This window comes from Chiloscyllium plagiosum, chromosome 7 (assembly GCF_004010195.1).
Source record: "Chiloscyllium plagiosum isolate BGI_BamShark_2017 chromosome 7, ASM401019v2, whole genome shotgun sequence".
Classification (NCBI taxonomy): domain Eukaryota; kingdom Metazoa; phylum Chordata; class Chondrichthyes; order Orectolobiformes; family Hemiscylliidae; genus Chiloscyllium; species Chiloscyllium plagiosum.
The window spans coordinates 7714258-7733496 of record NC_057716.1 but is presented as its reverse complement, the minus strand read 5'-3'; the positions used below and the strand labels follow the sequence as shown (position 1 = coordinate 7733496).

At 39.5% G+C, this 19239-nt stretch overlaps 1 protein-coding gene across 17 annotated transcripts in view; it reads left to right on the top strand.

Annotated features, from left to right (window-relative positions):
- satb2 (SATB homeobox 2) overlaps window positions 1–19239 on the top strand; it is a 173467-nt gene that overhangs the window by 125516 nt on the left and 28712 nt on the right. The gene's annotated exons all lie outside the window — the stretch shown is intronic.

The following is a 19239-nucleotide window of genomic DNA, read 5'->3' as shown; positions in this document are numbered from 1 at the left end:
TAATGGATAATCTTCCCTACCAAATGGAGTAACTAATGGGTTATCTGCAGTGGTGACAAGTAGGAATATAAGTTATTCTGGCATCAGCGATGCAGGTGACTCTCCATATGTGGTGAAGTCACTGTAATGTGTACATCAAAAATCCCCCATTGGAGGAGCTGGATTTTACAGTAAGATTAAGCATGACCTTTCTCCTCTGAAATTCTGATAGGGTAAAAGACTTTGTCTGCAGCCTCCATTAATCTGTTGTGAAATTAGACGGGGCCACCCCAATCCAGCACCTGCGGGGTAAAAGCCAACAGCACAACCCTACAGTTACTCTACATTGAGTTGCTCTTTGCCTGCATTTGTGATCAAGTTCCCGAAATGGTTACAGATGCACTCTCTTGCACTAATATCCCCTCAGACCATCAAACGTCAGAGAAAGCAAGAAGAAATATCTTCTGTTTTTAAAAAAAATCATTGAGTAAAAATTTGCCTTGGATGGTCGCCCTAAATAGGCATTATTGGCATCAGCTGCCTGTTAAATAGCCTGTCCAATTTTTAGTTCTGTTTAAGTCACTGGAACTGAATATGTAGCAATGACTACAGCACACAACTGATATGCTATCTCTTAGTCTGTGTGACTGACCGAGATAAGTTTCTATCCCCACATCCCTGCAAAGATTTATTTTCACAGAAGCATCAATTACCCTTTTTTTTCCCCAATCAGAAGGCAAGGTCACAATGTTACCAAGTCTATGTGTGGCCATCATTTGTCTGAAAAAGTACTGTAATTCACTTTGAAGAAAAATACCACAAGTAAAAATAATTCTTATGTGGTATAATTTAGAAAGCTGAGTCAGATGGTGGAAGAAATTTGTGGTAGTTTTTTAATGTAAATCCTCTTTCTCGATACTCCATACCATGTGCTGAGCCATTATAGTTGTTGCATCAATCCTGAAATTAATGATAAATGAGATGGGGAAAGAAACAGAGATAAAGAGTGGAATTTAGTGGGGTAGCTGGAGAGGGAGTGTAGACTGTTCACACACCTACTCCCCTCCCCACCACCTGCATCATCAAAGGAAAGTCTCTGACAGAATAGAATGAGATTTGCCTTGCAGCCAGATGCACGATGGGTGTGAAGTGGAATTACCACCTCTCAGTGGAAGGGAATCCACCTCTAGAACAATTGGCCAATCTAATAGTCGGGCACCTCCAAACAGCACGTAGAGCTTCATTCTGTGCACTGGTGGGACTGCAAAGTGGTTCTGGGATGAAGTTAACAATGGATCTCTGGGCACAGTTTAATCAAGACAATTGGGCTGGGAGGATTCACACACGTTATGTTTGGGGCAAGGGGTTAGAGAGTGGGTTCTAAAGTTCCCGAGTGGGGAGCAAGGGTGTTATTAACTAGGGCGTCACCCTGACCCAATGCTCAGAGGGTTGCCCTAAAAATAGTACCTGCTTTCTTCAAGTCATTTTCAAAGCATCAGAGAAACAGGCTGCCTGTCCTGCTCATCTGCTTACACCAACCGTAATATGGAATGGGCAGGTGGATATTCTCAGATGCTGGCTGGGTGACTGGAAAGCTTGTGGGAGGGAGTGGGATGATGGAGGAGGTGTGCGGTAATGCACAAAACTGTGGAGGAAGAAGGGAGGCCAGCAGGGAAGGTGCAGATTTGTAGGATTTACTGGGGGGTCATGTATAGGAGGTAATTCATGTGGGAGCTGTGAGGGAATCAGCCTCAGAAGTCTCACCACAAGCCACAATTGAAGAGGTAGTCAGATGGCATCCGTTGGTAAGCCACCAATCAATGTTGAGGAAGGTGGCAGGAAAGTGCGGTTCAACTGTGGCATTTTCAAACAAAGTTCTCATTAACCAATGGGGTTATGCTTATTAAGTGTTGTTCTTCATTAAAAGAAAAGCCCTGTATTTCCAAGGCTTTTCACTGTGTCTGGTTTTGACATTTGAAGGTTTGGCCACCTTACACCGAGGTGCTGTCTGTCATCATTACAAAAGAACATATGATGCTATTCTAAGATGAATAAGTGGATTCTCCTGACATACTGGTTAAAATCCTACCCTTCAACAAACACCTAAAAAAGGACAACTGATTTATTGCATTGTTGTTTATGGGAGATGACCATGCAGAACTTGGCTGCTGCACATAGCACATACAACGTTGATTGTATTTCAATAGTACTTCATTGTTTGTGAAGTGTTTCTGGCCTTTGTGAGGTTGTTAAAATTACAATAGAAATTCAAACCTTTTTCTAAAAGATTGACCGACATTAAGCCAAGTAATCCAAGGTGATCATACTCTCCCCAGCCAGGAGTACTGAGGCAGTTAAATACATTGCCTCCGCTTCCTCTCCCCAAGTCCCTGACTGAGATCAGCTATCTCTAACTCAGCAAGATTTGAAACTGGGAACTTTTGGTCGGTGCGGTTCAGCCAGGGACTGACAGTGAAGCTGCTAGCACAAAGTCACAAACACTGTGTGGAAATTTCAGGAGGAAGTGTGAGGATTCACAGTGGGACAACTGCATCAGTACTGAAAGGCATTTTGATGCTCAGCGGCAGAACACAGTGTTTGAACAGAGCTGGCAGTACTGAACAAAACTTCACTGTAAGGCTTCCAGGTTTAAAATCTATGTCTCATAAGAGATGATTAAAATCAGAAAGCTGTATTGTTTACATGAGCCACAGCTGGTATCCAGCCCATCGAACCATGCCATATACCAATAAACCCTGGTGAGGACTTGACCCAGTACTTCAGGCCTAGAAGTAGAGGTACTGTTATAATGCCACAATAGTGAATGAGTTAACTACGGTCAAAATATTTTGTAACCTGTAATCCTTGGCCATCTTAGCTCTTCTTTTTTTTTCAAAGCTATATTGAAATGATTTTCCAGTTACAAAATCTCCTCCCAGTAGCTGATTAGACAGAACTTTCACAAAGCCCTGGGAATAGGTTACTTCCCATTCCCTCCTCTTTCATGGTGTTAAGTGTCTGGCAGAAATAAAAAAAACGGTTTTAATAAAGACAGGGAGGGGTTCATTCAAAAACAATTTTAACAAGAGCCTCAATTGATATTTTATTGCAGCCACTTTGAAACTTGGATATTTAGACTTAAATGCTAAGTACTTAATGGAGAATTGTTAAGTCCTACTTGGCTGCTAAGGAATTTCTTTCATATTGACTTCTTGGTTAAATGTTACTTAAATAGTCTTGAAACACGTCTTTCCAAGTTGTGGTTCTGGAGAATTTACTTCAGATAAATGATACTTCAAAGAGCAAAATCATTCTGCAGAATAGGCCCAGTGATCATAGTATGTGCTGTATTTTCTATGCTTTTTGTTCAAATGCATAAGTCCTTTAATTTACAGCAAGACATCATGTTGTTCGAAAACCACATTTAAGGAACACATGTTAAAGCTCATTGAAATCAAACTATAAACAACCAAATGGTTGAAGTCTTGCATGCATCAGAGAATGTAATAAGATTTAGAAGTGTCTTTATAAGGCAGAGTAGTATTAGGATCGCAGCCTGTCCAATTGGTACCTCTGCTTACTGGTTTGCCCAGTTCTCCTTTCTATGGCACATATTCTTTGGCTGTTGCTGACAGTACTCATAACAGAATGCAGTGTATCAAAATGTCTAAAAACTAATTTTGTCAGTGAGTAATGTTTTCAGTGCGAAGCACCATCTTGAACTTATTTTGTTAAGATCTATAACTTTATAACTGTTATTGGCATTTTTGAATTTCAAGATGAGTGGCAATTTGTAACTAAATCCTAAACCTTATGATACAATGATCCCAATCTCCCAAATATTCCCCCACTGACACTTGATCTCCTTGGCCTACCTCATTTCCAAGAACCAGGTCCAACATTGCAACCTTTCTTGTTGGACTGGCCACATACTGCTGCAAGAAACGTTGCTGACAATCTGTGAATGATTGCCCCTCTCTGCTCTCAATGCTACCACAATCCAAGTTTTCATTGGGTCGTTAAAATCCCCAATTATAACCATGTGATAATGTTGGTGTCCTTCTGTAATCTCCATGCAAATTTGTTCCTTTACTTCCTTCCCATTGGTTGGTGGTCTATAGATTATGCCAAGCAATGCAATTTCACCCTTTTTTCTCTCCTTAGCCAAGCCAGATTGATTCTGCCTTGAACCATCTGTGATGTTCTCTTTCTCCAGCACTGCAATGCACTCCTTAACAAATACTGCAACCCATCTTTCTTTCTTTCCTTTCCTACCTATTCTGAACACCATGTTCTTGAACACCAAGTCCTACCCTTCCTTGAGCCATGTCTCTGTTAAACTGCATCATATTTCTGCATGGCAATCTGTGACTGTAACTCCCCTATGTTATTTTCTATACAGTGTGTACAGTAGTCCTGATTTAGACTTCCTTCCTCCGACTTCATCTCTATAGTTTCTGTTTTATAAATTTGTAACATTTGTCTCTCAAGCATTTTGTGCACCATTCCTAACATTCTGACTTGATTCCCACACCTCTGCAAAATTAGTTCAAAATCCTCTCAAGCAAAAAAACAAAGTAGAAATTGTGTTGTAAGGAAGAGTTTAGTCAATATTCAAAAGCTACTATAGTGAAATATGGACATATTGCCATCATTGTTCATAATAAGACAGTGTTCTTGCATTAACATATAAGTATTATGCTGTTTAGAAACATCTATACTAAATATGAAGAAGATTTATAATACATCATTATTAGGAGTTTGGGTCATAATGTAGTGGTAAATGGCTTTTTGATTTTCAGTTCTGTGAATCTTTATTTTTAAGGGTCAGAAACTAATTTTTTTAGCTGTCGGGTTAAAAAGGCTTTTCCAAGAAATTGTATGATTTAAGATGAATAAGTGGGCAAGCCACCATGTGATAATTGCTGGAATATTTACTAAGTTCAGATTTATGACCCAGAGGGAGACTAATGGAAGGGGGCCTTTCAGAACAAAAGATTCAGGATAGAAAAAAGAGCTGTTTAGTTTGGTCCAGGTCATCAGAGCTGGAAAGAGATCTTAAGTGTTTTTAGCAGTCCAAGTGGATGGGAGCTGGGAAAAGTGAAGCTTTTTTCTTGAATTCAGTCAATGAGATTATGTCCGTGTGTCTGTTGCAGACATTAATATGGAGAGGTGATGTAGTGAACGTGCAGAAATTCACCAAAAACAAACACTTGCAACTTTGCGGGTTGAGTAAGAAATTGACGAGTGAAGATAAGACTGATATTTTCCTGGGGTTAAGTTTCTGTAGAAGATATTGCTGGGCCAAAAGGTTGAACTTTTCTTTTTGCTGTTTATGATATAATCTTTCCTATACTCAGCTCTGATTCTACTTTTTGTTTGCATAATAATCTTATGTATTGTTAAAAGTCAATCAGCAGCTTCTTGTAAATAGGCACCATGGTAACAAAATTACAAGAGTAAAACTTATGAACTTTAAACCAGATTTTAAGCTGTAATTTCACTTGTCCTGTTTTACCATCAGCTGGAATCATAAATGTGATACTGGGCTATTTTTGGTAAAGAAATGCTTATAGCAAAATGCAGATCATTATGGACTTCAGTAAGGCATTCGACAAGGTTCCCCATGGGAGACTGGTTAGCAAGGTTCGATCTTATGGAATACAGGGAGAACGAGCCATTTGGATACAAAACTGGCTCAAAGGTAGAAGACAGAGGGTGGTGGTGGAGGATTATTTTTCAGACTGGTGGCCTGTGACCAGTGGAGTGACACAAGGATCAGTGCTGGGTCCACTACTTTTTGTCATTTATATAAATGATTTGGATGGGAGCATAAGAGGTATAGTTAGTAAGTTTGCTGATGACACCAAAATTGGAGGTGGTAGTGGACAGCGAAGAGGGTTACCTCGGATTACGAGATCTTGATCACATGGGCCAATGGGCTAAGAAGTGGCAGATGGGGTTTCTATTGGAAGGATGTTGTGAAACTTGAAAGGGTTTAGAAAAGATTTACAAGGATGTTGCCAGGATTGGAGGATTTGTGCTATAGGGAGAGGTCGATTAGGCTAGGGCTGTTTTCTGTGGAGCGTTGGAGGCTGAGGGGTGACCTTAAAGAGATTTATAAAATCATGAGGGACATGGATAGGGTAAATAGAGAAGGTCTTTTCTCTGGGGTGGGGGAGTCCAGAACTAGAGAGCAAAGGTTCAGAGTGAGAGGGGAAAGATATAAAACAGACCGCAGGAGCAACTTTTTCACACAGAGAGTGGTACGTGTGTAGAATGAGCTACCAGAGGAAGTGGTGGAGGCTAGTACAATTGCAACATTTAAAAGGCATCTAGATGGGTATATGAATAGGGAGGGTTTGGAGGGAAATGGGTTGGGTGCTGCCAGGTGGGACTAGATTGGGTTGGGATATCTGGTTGGCATGGATGTGTTGGGCCGAAGGGTCTGTTTCTGTGCCGCACACCTCTGTGACTCTATCTATTACTGAATGATCTACAGCTGACCAGAGCTCCTTACAGTGAAAGACAGTTGTATAAATATTCAAAATCTTCTCCAGAAGGCTACTGGTTTATAGTTATATAGAAGCATCTTTAATGAGGTTCAGTATATAATTTTGGGAAACAACTGTCTTAAGGTTCAGGCCTGCTGCTGTATAGGAACATTTGTGGTGTACAGATGTGTTGTTTTAGTAAAGCACAGGTATATAAACATATTAAACCTTCTATACAGAGGAATAGGTCTTAAGCTGTACCGAAATGCCTAAAAAACATGTCTGAATGTGACGTGGAGGTCAAGAAGAGAAAATCATGGCTGTTTTGTGGGAGTTGTTACAAGAACACCCCATTTATATATGTATCACCAGAGTATATTGATTGCAGGAAAACTGTCTGCCCTATAGACCATGCGTCTAACATGTAAGGATTTAACCTCAGTTTCCTTGTTCCTGGACTTGTTTATCATTGAAGCATTATTCCATTGTCAATATTTAACATCAGGCAAGACTTTAGAAGGCAGTTTTCATTGCTTAACTAGCAATATTGATGCTTGCTATATGAACTTCCAGAGATAGTTCTTGTTGTATTTCCCCACTGAACAGGTCATCTGTATTACTTGTGCCTCTACTGTTTAAAATTTCTGCTCTGATTGTGAGGATCTGCCAAAGTTGTGCACAGTTCCAACATTACCTGGGTTCTCCCAGTTTTTATTTGAATGTATAAAGCACTCAAATAGATAGTATTACGTATGATGGTGTAACTGATTTATCTTGACAAAGAGACAGTTGGTTGTGGGCCATTAATAGTGCAAAACTTTAAAACTAGAATTTCTCGTTGCTAAATAAACTTGGCTTGTTTAAAGATCTTCTCTGTGCTTTGGTTTAATGCAATCCTATTTGACAGCATTTTAATTAAAGTGCCCTTTGCTGTTCAATTAACTTTAAACTTTTGGAGCCATTTTACAATCTGTTCAGCAACTGTTCTAATAGGAGCTGAAGGATTTTTTTCCCTGACAAATTTATCTGCTTTTCACTTTGTAAACTGTTTATTAGATTAAACTGAGATATTGCTTTTGTAGAGTCTATGAGGAAATGCCACATTCTTGGAATTGCTCCCCATTGCATTTTCTTTAACTCTTTGGCTCCCAAACTTCCTGAGCAGTGAGCAGCAGAAGCAAGTCTTTACTATGTCTCAGAGCTGTGAGGCTCACCCTATTAAGTACAAGAATCAGAGCTGATGCAAAACAGGATGTGATATTAAGCATGGGATTAATTGCTAAATCCAAATGATTAAAAATAAATGCAAGCAATGCTGTTTTTAATGTAAAATATAAAGATAAGCTGCTTGAAATGGTTGTGAGAACATGCTGAAAATTTCTCAAATCTTGGCTTTCACAAAAGGTCACCTATCAGAAATAAATGAGGGGAAAAATTAGCATCAGGCTGAAGAATTGACATAATCCCAACCTCTTGGCAGCTCAAAATTGTAACTTTTTTTTTGCAAGCTCCTACAGTGGATTTTGTTTTCACAGTTTTTCTAAGCACTATCTGAGTACGTTAGCAGAACAGATATCAAGAAAAACTGCTTTGCCTGTGTTAATATTTGCATTTTATTAGGTTTAATCAAAGTGATCCTGGCCAAATAAATTTACATTTTGAAGTTAGACGACTAAATATCTATTGGCATCTTACAATGTTCAAAAATTTGGAACAGGATGAACCAAATGCTGTTGTAATGCCAAATAAGTTAATATCCTTTCTATAACACACCCTTGTTAGTAATTACCAATTTTGCTCTGTACACTTCAGTCATGAAATCGAGTTTTTTTTTCCATTTTTCAACTAAGTTTGATCAATGCATCATTACTGTCAGCAAATCAGATATTTGATACCTGGATTACAGTGTCCTGATATATTTGCATCGTGTTGACTGTTAAAATAATGCAAATAAATTGTTTAACTGGAACATTATATTTAATTCTGAATATCTAAGCATACTTTGGTTGCATATGTGCACTTGAAGATTTAAGACTTCACATTAATTGTTTGCTCTTTTATTTGTTCTTTGCACCCTTGATGTTGCTCCACATTCAACACAAATGGCTTTTTAGCAACAGAATAATTTCCATGCTTTTTTTATACATGGTTTACACACCCCCATTTGCTTGTCTAAGTCCTATTATTACTCAGACTTGTGGTTTTAACTAAAATTCTGAAAATATGCTGAGAATTGCTTTATTTTGAGAATTTCTTTCTTGCTAACCAGACTAGCGTACAATGACACAATTCCATGAGTGCCTAAACAGAGCCTTTGTAAGAGTTAATTTCAAACATTTAATTGCCATAAACCAAAGAATATTGAGTAATATCAAGCTAATTGAATGCAATCTTAACATGACTTGGGACTGTAATGAATCATATAGTAAGTTAAGATTTACTGGTGACACCATTTTGGAAGGATGCTACTTCATGCCAATAATTACTTGATTCCACTAATCAAATAGCCACACCTAAATTCTTTGGGATTCTTATCTAAATTTAATTTCTGAAATGAAATATTATTTTTATCTATATATTGTTAGTGTATGAATGTAGTGTATTAACCTAAAATGGGGTGGGGAGCTAAGAGCTAAGACAAAAACAAGGCGACGAAGGTTTGATTTCAGCACATGATCTGTACACTGACTCAATTGCTTAAAGCGTTAACGTTGCACATTTTAAACAGCCTTTATATACCAGCCACTGCTGTTAATGTTAAATTTCCATTTGTAACTGATCCATTTCAATAGCTTATTCGCACATTACAGTTTATGGCAACATTTGGAAGCATGTCCTTATATTACAGGGCATAGTTAATAATTCACCACCTTCTTTCTCACCCAGAGGAAACAGGGCGTATTAAATTCGGCAATGGACAGGGAGCTGGGATAATGGTTAGGTACTCTAATTAACAGGTTGCGACGAGTACTGTCCCAGCAGAATCTGCTTCAGGGCTTTGACTATTCACCATATAGACTAATGGCATCGATCTAAGTTTACAAACATGACAAAAAACAGAAGTTATTGCAAGCAGTATAGATGGAAGCATTAAGCTGCAAATAAATATTATTAGAAAAAGCAAATAGATACAATTGCGCCAGTTAGATGTCAAAATAAGCAAATAAAAGAGATCCTCCAATTAAAAATCACAGAACAGGGGATTTTCTAAGCGAGAAACAATCTAGGTCTAGTGGGACTTTAGGTCAAATGTGCTTAGATCATGAAAATGTCATGGACAGAAACAACAAATATGAAAAAGGCCAGTGGAATATTAAGAGGGCTAGGATAAAAGAAGACAGAAGTTGTATTATAATTATGTAACGCCCTGCTTAGACCACACTTGGACGACTGTATGTAGCTTTGGGCATCATACTTTGAGAAAGATATACTGGCCTGGGAGGCAGTGCAGTGTCAATTCATTATAATGGTAGTTGGATTCCAAAGAATAAATTGTAAAGAGAGATAACATAAATGAGGCTTGTACTCATTAGAATTTAGAAGGCCAATAGTGATTTGACCAATGTTTTAAAAATATTAATGATGACTACAATAGGGAGAAAGTATTTCTACAAGGTGGAGGATTTAGAGTGAGGGAACAAATTTGAAAAATGAGAAACCGACTTTCAAGGAGTAAAGTTCTGCATTTAAAGGTTAGTTGAAACTTGGAACTCTCTTTCACAAACTGCAATCGATGCTATACCAATTGTTAATTTGAAATCTGAGGATTTTTTTTGCTAATGGTATTTAATGACATATTAACTGGTAGAGGATGCTTTCGGGGCTCAGTGACCTACTTGTAATCTTATGGTCCTATGCACAGCATCACTCAAAGTTAAAACTGGCCCCGTTGTTTACAAGAGCACAGTTTCTGATTATTGAAGTTTAAATCGAAACCCATAAATAGCTCCAAAGAAGTTCTTTTTTGTACTGTTTTTGATCAATATTCCTCCATTTAAAATGCACAGGTTAATTACTACCAGTAAGATGCAGCACAGAGAAATCCAGTGTGAGCACTTAATGCATTTGTATGTGAGCATCAACAACCCAAGAATATAACCTGCATTAAAATTCTGTTTTGTATATAAGCTACAACCTGTTGAAATTCATGCACTATATGCATATTAATATTGTCTTAAATTTTAGTGAAAACATAGAAGTAAGAGGTAATGTAAATATGATTGTGAAATGTTCTGCATATTCCTGATTCTGGAAAGAAATGGATAGATACTTAGTTTAGGAATAAAGAGCTAACCTGCTACTGTTGCACCCCAGATAAAGTTATTAAAGGCACTAGGAGAACTGTGTAAGTTGAAAAGTTGAATTTGATTCTTTGTTAGGTGCAATGTTAGTGAATTTCTAAAAGAAGAAGATTTTGAGGTATTATCACAATAATAAGACAAGTGAATTATGCGGAACAATTTAATGTAATGGCTCAGGATTCTCAAATGCATTTCTTAAATTAAGTGGAGCTCATATGGGAAGCAACCATAGTGAACAGTCAGAGAAAAGGGACATGTCGTCTTGCAGATTTTCATTTCTATTTTAATTAGTGTCAATACTGAGTAGCTTTACTGTGCCCACAATCAGTTTACACTTAGAGTTGGGACCTGGTCAGCTAGGTAGCACGTGGCACATCAGAGAGCGGAATTTTGCTGTAGGAATGTAGGGGGAAGGGTTTATGGGAAATGAAAGAAGAACCCAGAATTTGTTCATTTGCGATGGCATCCCAAAAATGTTAAAACTAATTACATTTTGAAGTTCTGTCACTGCTAGTTTTTATTAGTATCTTTCTGTATTTACCAGATGTTTTCACTTGGCTGTCATTGTTGGGGTGTTTTTCCATGCGGTTAAATGTGCCACAAAATGACCATGTAGCAGTACCAGTAGTCAATGTTCCTGCTAGGTTTCAACCATCCATACCAACCCAAAGGATCCCAACTGTTACAGCTGAGCAGAGGATAGACACAATATGCCGCCAGGCAATGTACTGCATCTGTGTCCAACTGGCAATTATGATTTGGAGGTGCTGGTGTTGGACTGGGGTGTACAAAGTTAAAAATCACGCAACACCAGGTTATAGTCCAACAGGTTTAATTGGAAGCACACTAGCTTTCCACCTGATGAAGGAGCGATGCTCTGAAAGCTAGTGTGCTTCCAATTAAACCTGTTGAACTATAATCTGGTGTTGTGTGATTTTCAACTGGCAATTAGAAATCCTACAATTAGGACATATCCAGCTATGTGTTTCAGGGAGAGTGTGATCAATTCTGTGTGTGCCTGTGCACTTGCACGCTAGAGAGGAAGTGAGCTAACAAACCAAACTGAAGAAAGAATGAGAAACTCTATAATTCACATAAATTTTTAAGTAGACAAAGCTAGACCAAACATTAGGACAACAGCTGAGATGTCATGGTTAGATGACACTATCATTGGATTTTTGAATGACTGCAACTGTTTTGAGACTGTGCTTCTATGGGGCTAAAGTGACAAAGCAAGGATGTTGAGAGAAAGCTTCAAACAATGAGTAGTTCTGGTATGGAATACACTGCTTGGAAATGCGGTTGAGGCAGGTTTAATTGAGGCATTCAGGTGGATGCTTGCTTAGAAATGCTCTGCAGGGATATCGGGAAGAGGCAGGAGATTGGCACGAGGTAATAGAATCAGTGCAAGTACGATGGGCCAAATGGTCTCTTTCTGCATTGTAACAATTCTGTGATTCTGTGGGGATTTAGTAACAATCCCGGGTTTATAAAGAAGCAATTAGGAAACTAATGAAGATTTCCAGTCATGGTTTAGGGGTTTCTTATTCAAGGCCAAAGTAATTAAAGGATTGAAAAAGAGAGATGGTGTAGATCCAAATAAACATTTAAATGTAACTAGGAAGGATAAAGTAAAACAGGATGGAATTTTTTTTTAAGAAAGAGCAAGATCCAGATTCTCTCATATTCCCCCATCAACAAAAATCAATGTGCCATTTAAACATATATCAACACATGGTCATGCTGCTCAGTAATGTGCTAGTTAATGGGATGTGTATATCACCTTTCCCAGCTCCACTATGTCTCCAAACACTTGACTTTTTAAAATCATGCCATTCTTTTGATAAAGTACTACATAATAGACTTTTTCACAAAATTAAAGCCCATCTCTGAATAAAGGGACATTGCTAGAGCAGGTACAATGTTGGCTGAGAGACAGAGAGCAGACAGTTGAGGAGAATGGTTGGTTTCCCTCGTGGAAGTAAGTTTACAGCATTGATCCCCAGGGTGATATTAGGGTCACTGCTCTTTTGATATATATTAGTGATATGGACTTGGATACATGTGGCATAATTTTAAAATTTGCATATTTTCTGGATTTGTTATATGTTTTATATTCTCAGACAATGAAGAGTATAGTAGTAGAATTCAGGTGAGTTTTGAGGGACTAGTGAAATGGGTACACACATGGCAGATAATATTTAAATCAAGGAAGTATAAAATTATGCATTTTGGAAGGAAATGTGAGAAGAGGGAAAATAAACTAAAGGGAGTCAATGAACATAGAAACCTTTGAAGGTGAAAGTTGAGAAAGATCACAGAATCCTTACAGTGCGGAAGCAGGCCATTTGGTCCATCAAGTCCATATCAACTCTCCAATGAGCTTCCCTCACCTACCCCCCATCCCTTTTAACCCTGCATTTACCATTGTTAACTCACCCAGCCTGCACATCCTTGAACACTACGGGGCAATTTAGCATGGCCAATCCACCCAACCTACACATCTTGGGACTGTAGGAGGAAACTGGAGCACTTGGCAGAAGCTCACACGGGCACAGGGAAAATGTACAAAATTCACACAGACAATCAGCCAAGGCCAGAATCGAACCTGGGTCCCTGGCAGTGTGAAGCAGCGGTGCTAATCACTGAGCTGCCATGCTGCCCCCAGATAGGGAAAAGAATTGAGATAGTTTTGTTAATAGAGGCGTAGAGTACAAAAGCAAGGATGTTTGCAAAACATTTCTAAAACATTCACTCTTTATTGTGCTTTCAGTATACCCTTGAACTACTCTTTTCTGGCCCCTAATGGATAACAATGATCAAAGTTTCACATTAATTTCGAGCTCAAAGTGATTTTTTAATTCTGTCACTTTTTTTAAAATCAGCGCAGTGGATCCTGTCTCCTGTCCTTAGAATTTCCATTTCAATAGTCCCCTGTCAACATTAAAAATATTAAGGGGAACCTGAAGTGGGAGGGGCAGCAGCAAGTTGTCAAGACATAGGTCAAACGAGAAAATAAGTTCTGCTGAGGGATAATGAGTAGCCTGTGGGTAAATTAAAATCCAGAACCACAAAGATAATAAGCTCTGGATTACCACCTGAACTATGAGCAAATTGGCAAAGTGTAAATCAGATCAGAGTTGAACTTGTGGCTCAGAAGCTGGGCTAGAAGAAATGGGATTCGATTTGTAGGTTACTTTTGTCAATACAGGAGGAAAGGAATCTGTACCCACAGGATGGTTTACACCTGAACTGCACTGTGACCAAGGTCCTGATGAATTACAACTGGGGTTTTATAAATGACTTTAAAATTAATGGTAAGATGGAAAGTTCAAGGAGGGGAGATTTTCCAAGTTAAGAAGAACGGTCAAGTTAATAGTGCAGTGTAACAATATGAGTAATGGTGAACAGAGTGTGACAACAAGGCACAGAACTTTAGAAATGTGGTAGTAAACAAAATCAGAGCAGGGAAAATTAGTAAAAAGACAGAATTAAAGGCTTTTAATTAAAACGCACTCAACATTCCTCACAAGATGGATGAGTCAGTAACAAAAATAGAAATAAATTAGGACGATAGATTAGATTACATTACAGTGTGGAAACAGGCCCTTTGGCCCAACAAGTCCACACCGCCCCGCCGAAGCACAACCCACCCATATCCTTATGTTACACTACGGGCAATTTATCATAGCCAATTCACCTGACCTGCACATCTTTGAATTGTGGGAGGAAACCAGAGCACCCGGAGACACGGGGAGAATGTGCAAACTCCACACAGTTAGTCACCTGAGGCGGGAATTGAACCCGGATCTCTGGCGCTGTGAGGCAGCAGTGCTAACCACTGTTGCCACCATGCCGCCCTAATAGAATAGCCTTTGCAGAAATATGGTGGCAAAAGTTACCAAGGTTAGAGACTGAATATTAAAGGGTGTCTGATGCTCAATAAGGTCGGAAGAAAAGACAAAGGAGTGGAGTAGCTCTGTTAATAAAGTATGAGGTTAGTATATTACTGAGAGATGGTCCTGGCTCAGAGATTAAGTGAATCAGATTGGGGTGGAACGAGAAGATAGCAAAAGAAAGAAGTCACTGATGGGAGTAGTTTGTAGACACTGTAATAAGAAGCTACACCATTGGGCAGAGTGCATATCAACAGCAGTTAGGGTGGACAATAAATGCTGGCCAACCAGGAATGTCCACATCCCACTAGACAATCTAAAAACAAAAGTACTGAAAAAAAAATTGTGAGCAATTTTAATCCTCTGGTTGGTCAGATCAAAATGATAAAGATTGCCTTGGGGATGAATTCATAGATTGTATTTAGGATAGTTTCTTAGAATATTGCATTCTGGAACCAACTATGGAAGAGATTTTAGAGCTGGTAACGTGTGTGGAGGATGATTAATTAATTGCTTCATAATAAATTTTGCTCCAGGAATCGTTGAATGGACTTTATTGGTTGCTGGCCAGGAGGCATTCTTCATGCCACAGATGTAATCGGGGCAGATGTGGGAAGGTGGCAGGATCCGCACATGCCACCCTGCCGCCAAATAAATTGGCCTCCCACTGCCAAACTCACCTCGTTGAGGGGGGGCAAACTTTAAATACCTCCCACAGAGTTTTCAAAGGGATATTTATAGATTAAATGTGTTTACATAGATTTGGCAGATGGTGCATAATGTGGGAAGATGTGAGGCGGTAGATTTGATGTGAAGAATGGAAATGCAGAACATTGTTTGAATGGAGAGAGACTACAGAATACTGGCATACAGAGGATCTGAGTGTTACCAGACATACATCACAAAAAATAGTGATGCATCTATAGCAAGTAATACGGAAAGCATATGCAATATAGTGCAATGGGAATGGAGTATAAAGGTTATATAAGTCTTATTATGCTGTACAGAGAGATCGTGAGACCACAGCTGGAGTGCTGCATATAATTTCATCATCTTCTGTCCTCTGAATGAAGGAATGCCTCTATGATCTCCACTCTGAGTGGTGGGGAGTTTGGGGGGAGTGCAGGGTCAGGGAGAGGTGATGAGTTGGAGATAGGATTGGGAAGCAGGTTTTGCATCAGCTAGCACGGGGGTGAACACTATGCTGTTGGCACCAGTCTGACCCATCGTGCTTGCTTCCATCTAACTGATTACTTTTGCAAGATCAATCTGGTCCATGAGCTACAAACATTGATGGCAGAGACCTCAACTTTCTTCCCATCACGTATTTGCTGATCACGGATATCTCATACCATTTGTATCTGCCAATCTGGGGTGGACAAAATTAAAAATCACACAACACCAGGTTATAGTCCCACAGGTTTGTTTGGAAGCACTAGCTTTTGAAGCATTGCTTCTTCATCAGGTGGTTGTTCTGATCATTAGCCACCTGATGAAGGAGCAACACTCCAAAACCTAGTGCTTCCAAATAAACCTGTTGAACGATAGCCTGGTGTTGTGTGATTTTAAACTACTGGAGTAGAATTGAACTAAGAGCTCCTGGCAAAAAGGCAACAATGTTATTTACTTCACCATGAGATCTCCTGCATGTAGTCTAGATCTCCTCATTTAAGAAGGAATATAATTGTACTGGAGGCAATAAAAGGCAGACTCTCTGGATTGATTCCAATGATGACATGGTTATTTTATGAAGAAAGTTGAATAGCATGGTCAGATACACTGTAGAGTTTAGAAGAATGATAGCTGTTCTTATCAAAATGTATAACATTCTGAGGGAGCCTGACAGAGTAGACATTTAGAGATTCTAGTGATCTGTAAATACAATGGTTTCTCAGAAGAGTGCAAGAAGTGGTAGGCTCAGGTGAGCAAGCTACGGAAGGGAAGGATGAAGAGTTGAAGAGCAATAATGACAGAGGATTTATTAAATCAAGGAATGGTCCAGTATTTCTCCAACCACAGATATGACTCCCTCATGCCAGAGCCATGGAAGCCATAAAACAGCTGCTGGATATTCTTTTGGTGGAGGATGGTCAGACAGAGGTCATGACCCATTCAAAGGGAATGTAACCCCTAGTCCGAGTTTAGGGAGCTAAGTAGAAGTTAGCAAGCAAGACCTCCGATGTAGTAATCTCCAAATTACTTCCTAGCAGGATGCACCACTGAGTAAAGAAACAGAAGGATAAGATGGGTAAATATATGGCTGGAAAAATGGGGCAGGAAGGAAGGCTTTAAATTATTTCGGGTGTCAGATAGTAAAAAGTTGAGAACCAAGCTCTAAAATGTTCAGAAGAGTGGTTAAAAAAAACCAAGAGAAGCAAAGAAGTATTATAAAGAATGTCTGGAAGCTAACAGAACAAGAAATCCTGAAGTTTTCTACAAGTGCATCAATAGTGAAAGGGTGGTAAAAGAAGGGATAGGATGATTTGGGGACCAAAAATTTACACTTAGAGCCAAAAGGCCTAGCTGAAGTGTTCAATGAGCACTTTGCATCTGCTTTAGCTATCTGCTCCCAGTCCATGGTGACAGAGGGATCTCAGTCACTCGGACAATTTAAAATTGATTAAAAGGAGCTAATTGGATAAACTGTTGGTGCTTAGAGTTCATAAGGCAATGGGACCAGATGAGATGTATCCAAGGACATTAAAGGAAGTGAGATTGGAAATTGTCACGGTGCTGGCAATTATCTTTCAATCTACCCTGGGTTCAAGGGGTGGTGCCGAAGGACTGGAGAATTATTCCCAAAAAACTATTATAAAGGTCAGCCCAGTTATTACAGACAAGTCAGTTTCACTTTGGTGGTGGGTAAATTTCTAGAAACAATTATTCAAAATAGATAATAATCTTACGGAAAGGTATGAATTGATTAACAAGAGTTAGCAAGGATTTGTTAACTTGGTGAAGTTTTTTGAAGAGAGCAGAGAGCATTGAGAAAAAAAGGATGTTAATGTGGTGAACATGGATTTCCAAATGGTATTCGATGCAGTGACATACAACTGAAGATAGGTATAAGTCATGGAAAAAAAGGGACAGTAGCAACATAGATACACAATTGGCAGAGGATAGAAAGCAAAGGGTTAATGGTTAATGGGTGCTTTTTGGACTGGAAGCAGGTTTGTAGAAGCAATTTCCAGATGTCAGTATTAGGATCTTTACTTTTCCTGATGTATATAAATGATCTAGATCTTGGTCTGCAAGGGACAAATTCAAAGTTTGCAGATGTCACAAAACTTGGGAGAAATGCAAGTGGTGGGGAGTACATTGTAGAACTTTAAAAACTTAGACACATTGGTGAAGTGGGCAGGTAGATAGCCAATGACATTCAATGGAGAGAACTGTGAGGTGATGCACTTAGGTACAAAAAAATGGAGACCCAGTATTAAATAAAGAGTAGTGTCCTAAACAGTGTGTAGGACCAGGGAGACCTGTAAATGTATGTAGGCACATAAGTTATGAAAGGTAGCACAAAAGGTAGAGAGACTGCTATTAATAAAGCATAGAGTATTCTGGGCTACATAAATAGAGTCATTGGTTACAAGTTGAGAGTGTGGTGCTGGAAAACCACAGCAGGTCAGGCAGCATCTGAGGAGCAGGAGAATCGATGTTTTGGGCATAAGCCCTTCATCAGGAATGAGGCTTGTGGGCCGGGCGCTGAGAGATAAATGGGATGGGGTTGGAGTTGGGGAGAAGGTAGCTGAGAATGCAATAGGTAGATGAAGGTGAGGGAAAAGGTGATAGGTCAGAGAAATGGGTGGAGCGGATAGGTGGGAAAGGTGACGGACAGATTAGGAGGGTGTTGCCGAGTTGGAGGCTTGGGACTGGGATAATGTGGGGGGAGAGAGGAAATGAGGAACTTGTTGAAATCCAAATTGATCACGTGTGGTTGCAGGGTCCCAAGGTGGAATGTGAAGTGTTCATCCTCCAGGTGTCAGGTGGTAAGGGTTTGGCAATGGAAGAGGCCCAGGATCTGCATGTTCTTGGTAGAGTGGGAGGGGGAGTTGAAGTGTTTAGCCATGGGGCAGGACTCTGATCTTCAGCATCTGCAGTCCTCAGTTTCTACTCATTGGCTCCAAGACAAGGAGATTATGAAGAACCTGTATGAAAATACAGGTTAGACATCCACTGGAATATTACATGCAATTTTGGGTGCCACACTATCGGAAAGATATGGACTCATTGGAAAGTATGTAGAAGAGGCATGTGACAATGGTTCCAAAGAAGAGAGATTTCAGTTATTAGGGAATATTGGAGATGTTGGGACTGTTTTCCTTGGGGAAAAAAGTGAGGGCTGCAGATGCTGGAGATCAGAGCTGAAAATGTGTTGCTGGAAAAGCGCAGCAGGTCAGGCAGCATCCAGGGAACAGGAGAATCGACGTTTTGGGCATAAGCCCTTCTTCAGGAATGAGGAAAGTGTGTCCAGCAGGCTAAGATAAAAGGTAGGGAGGAGGGACTTGGGGGAGGGGCTTTGGAAATGCGATAGGTAGAGGGAGGTCAAGGTGAGGGTGATAGGCC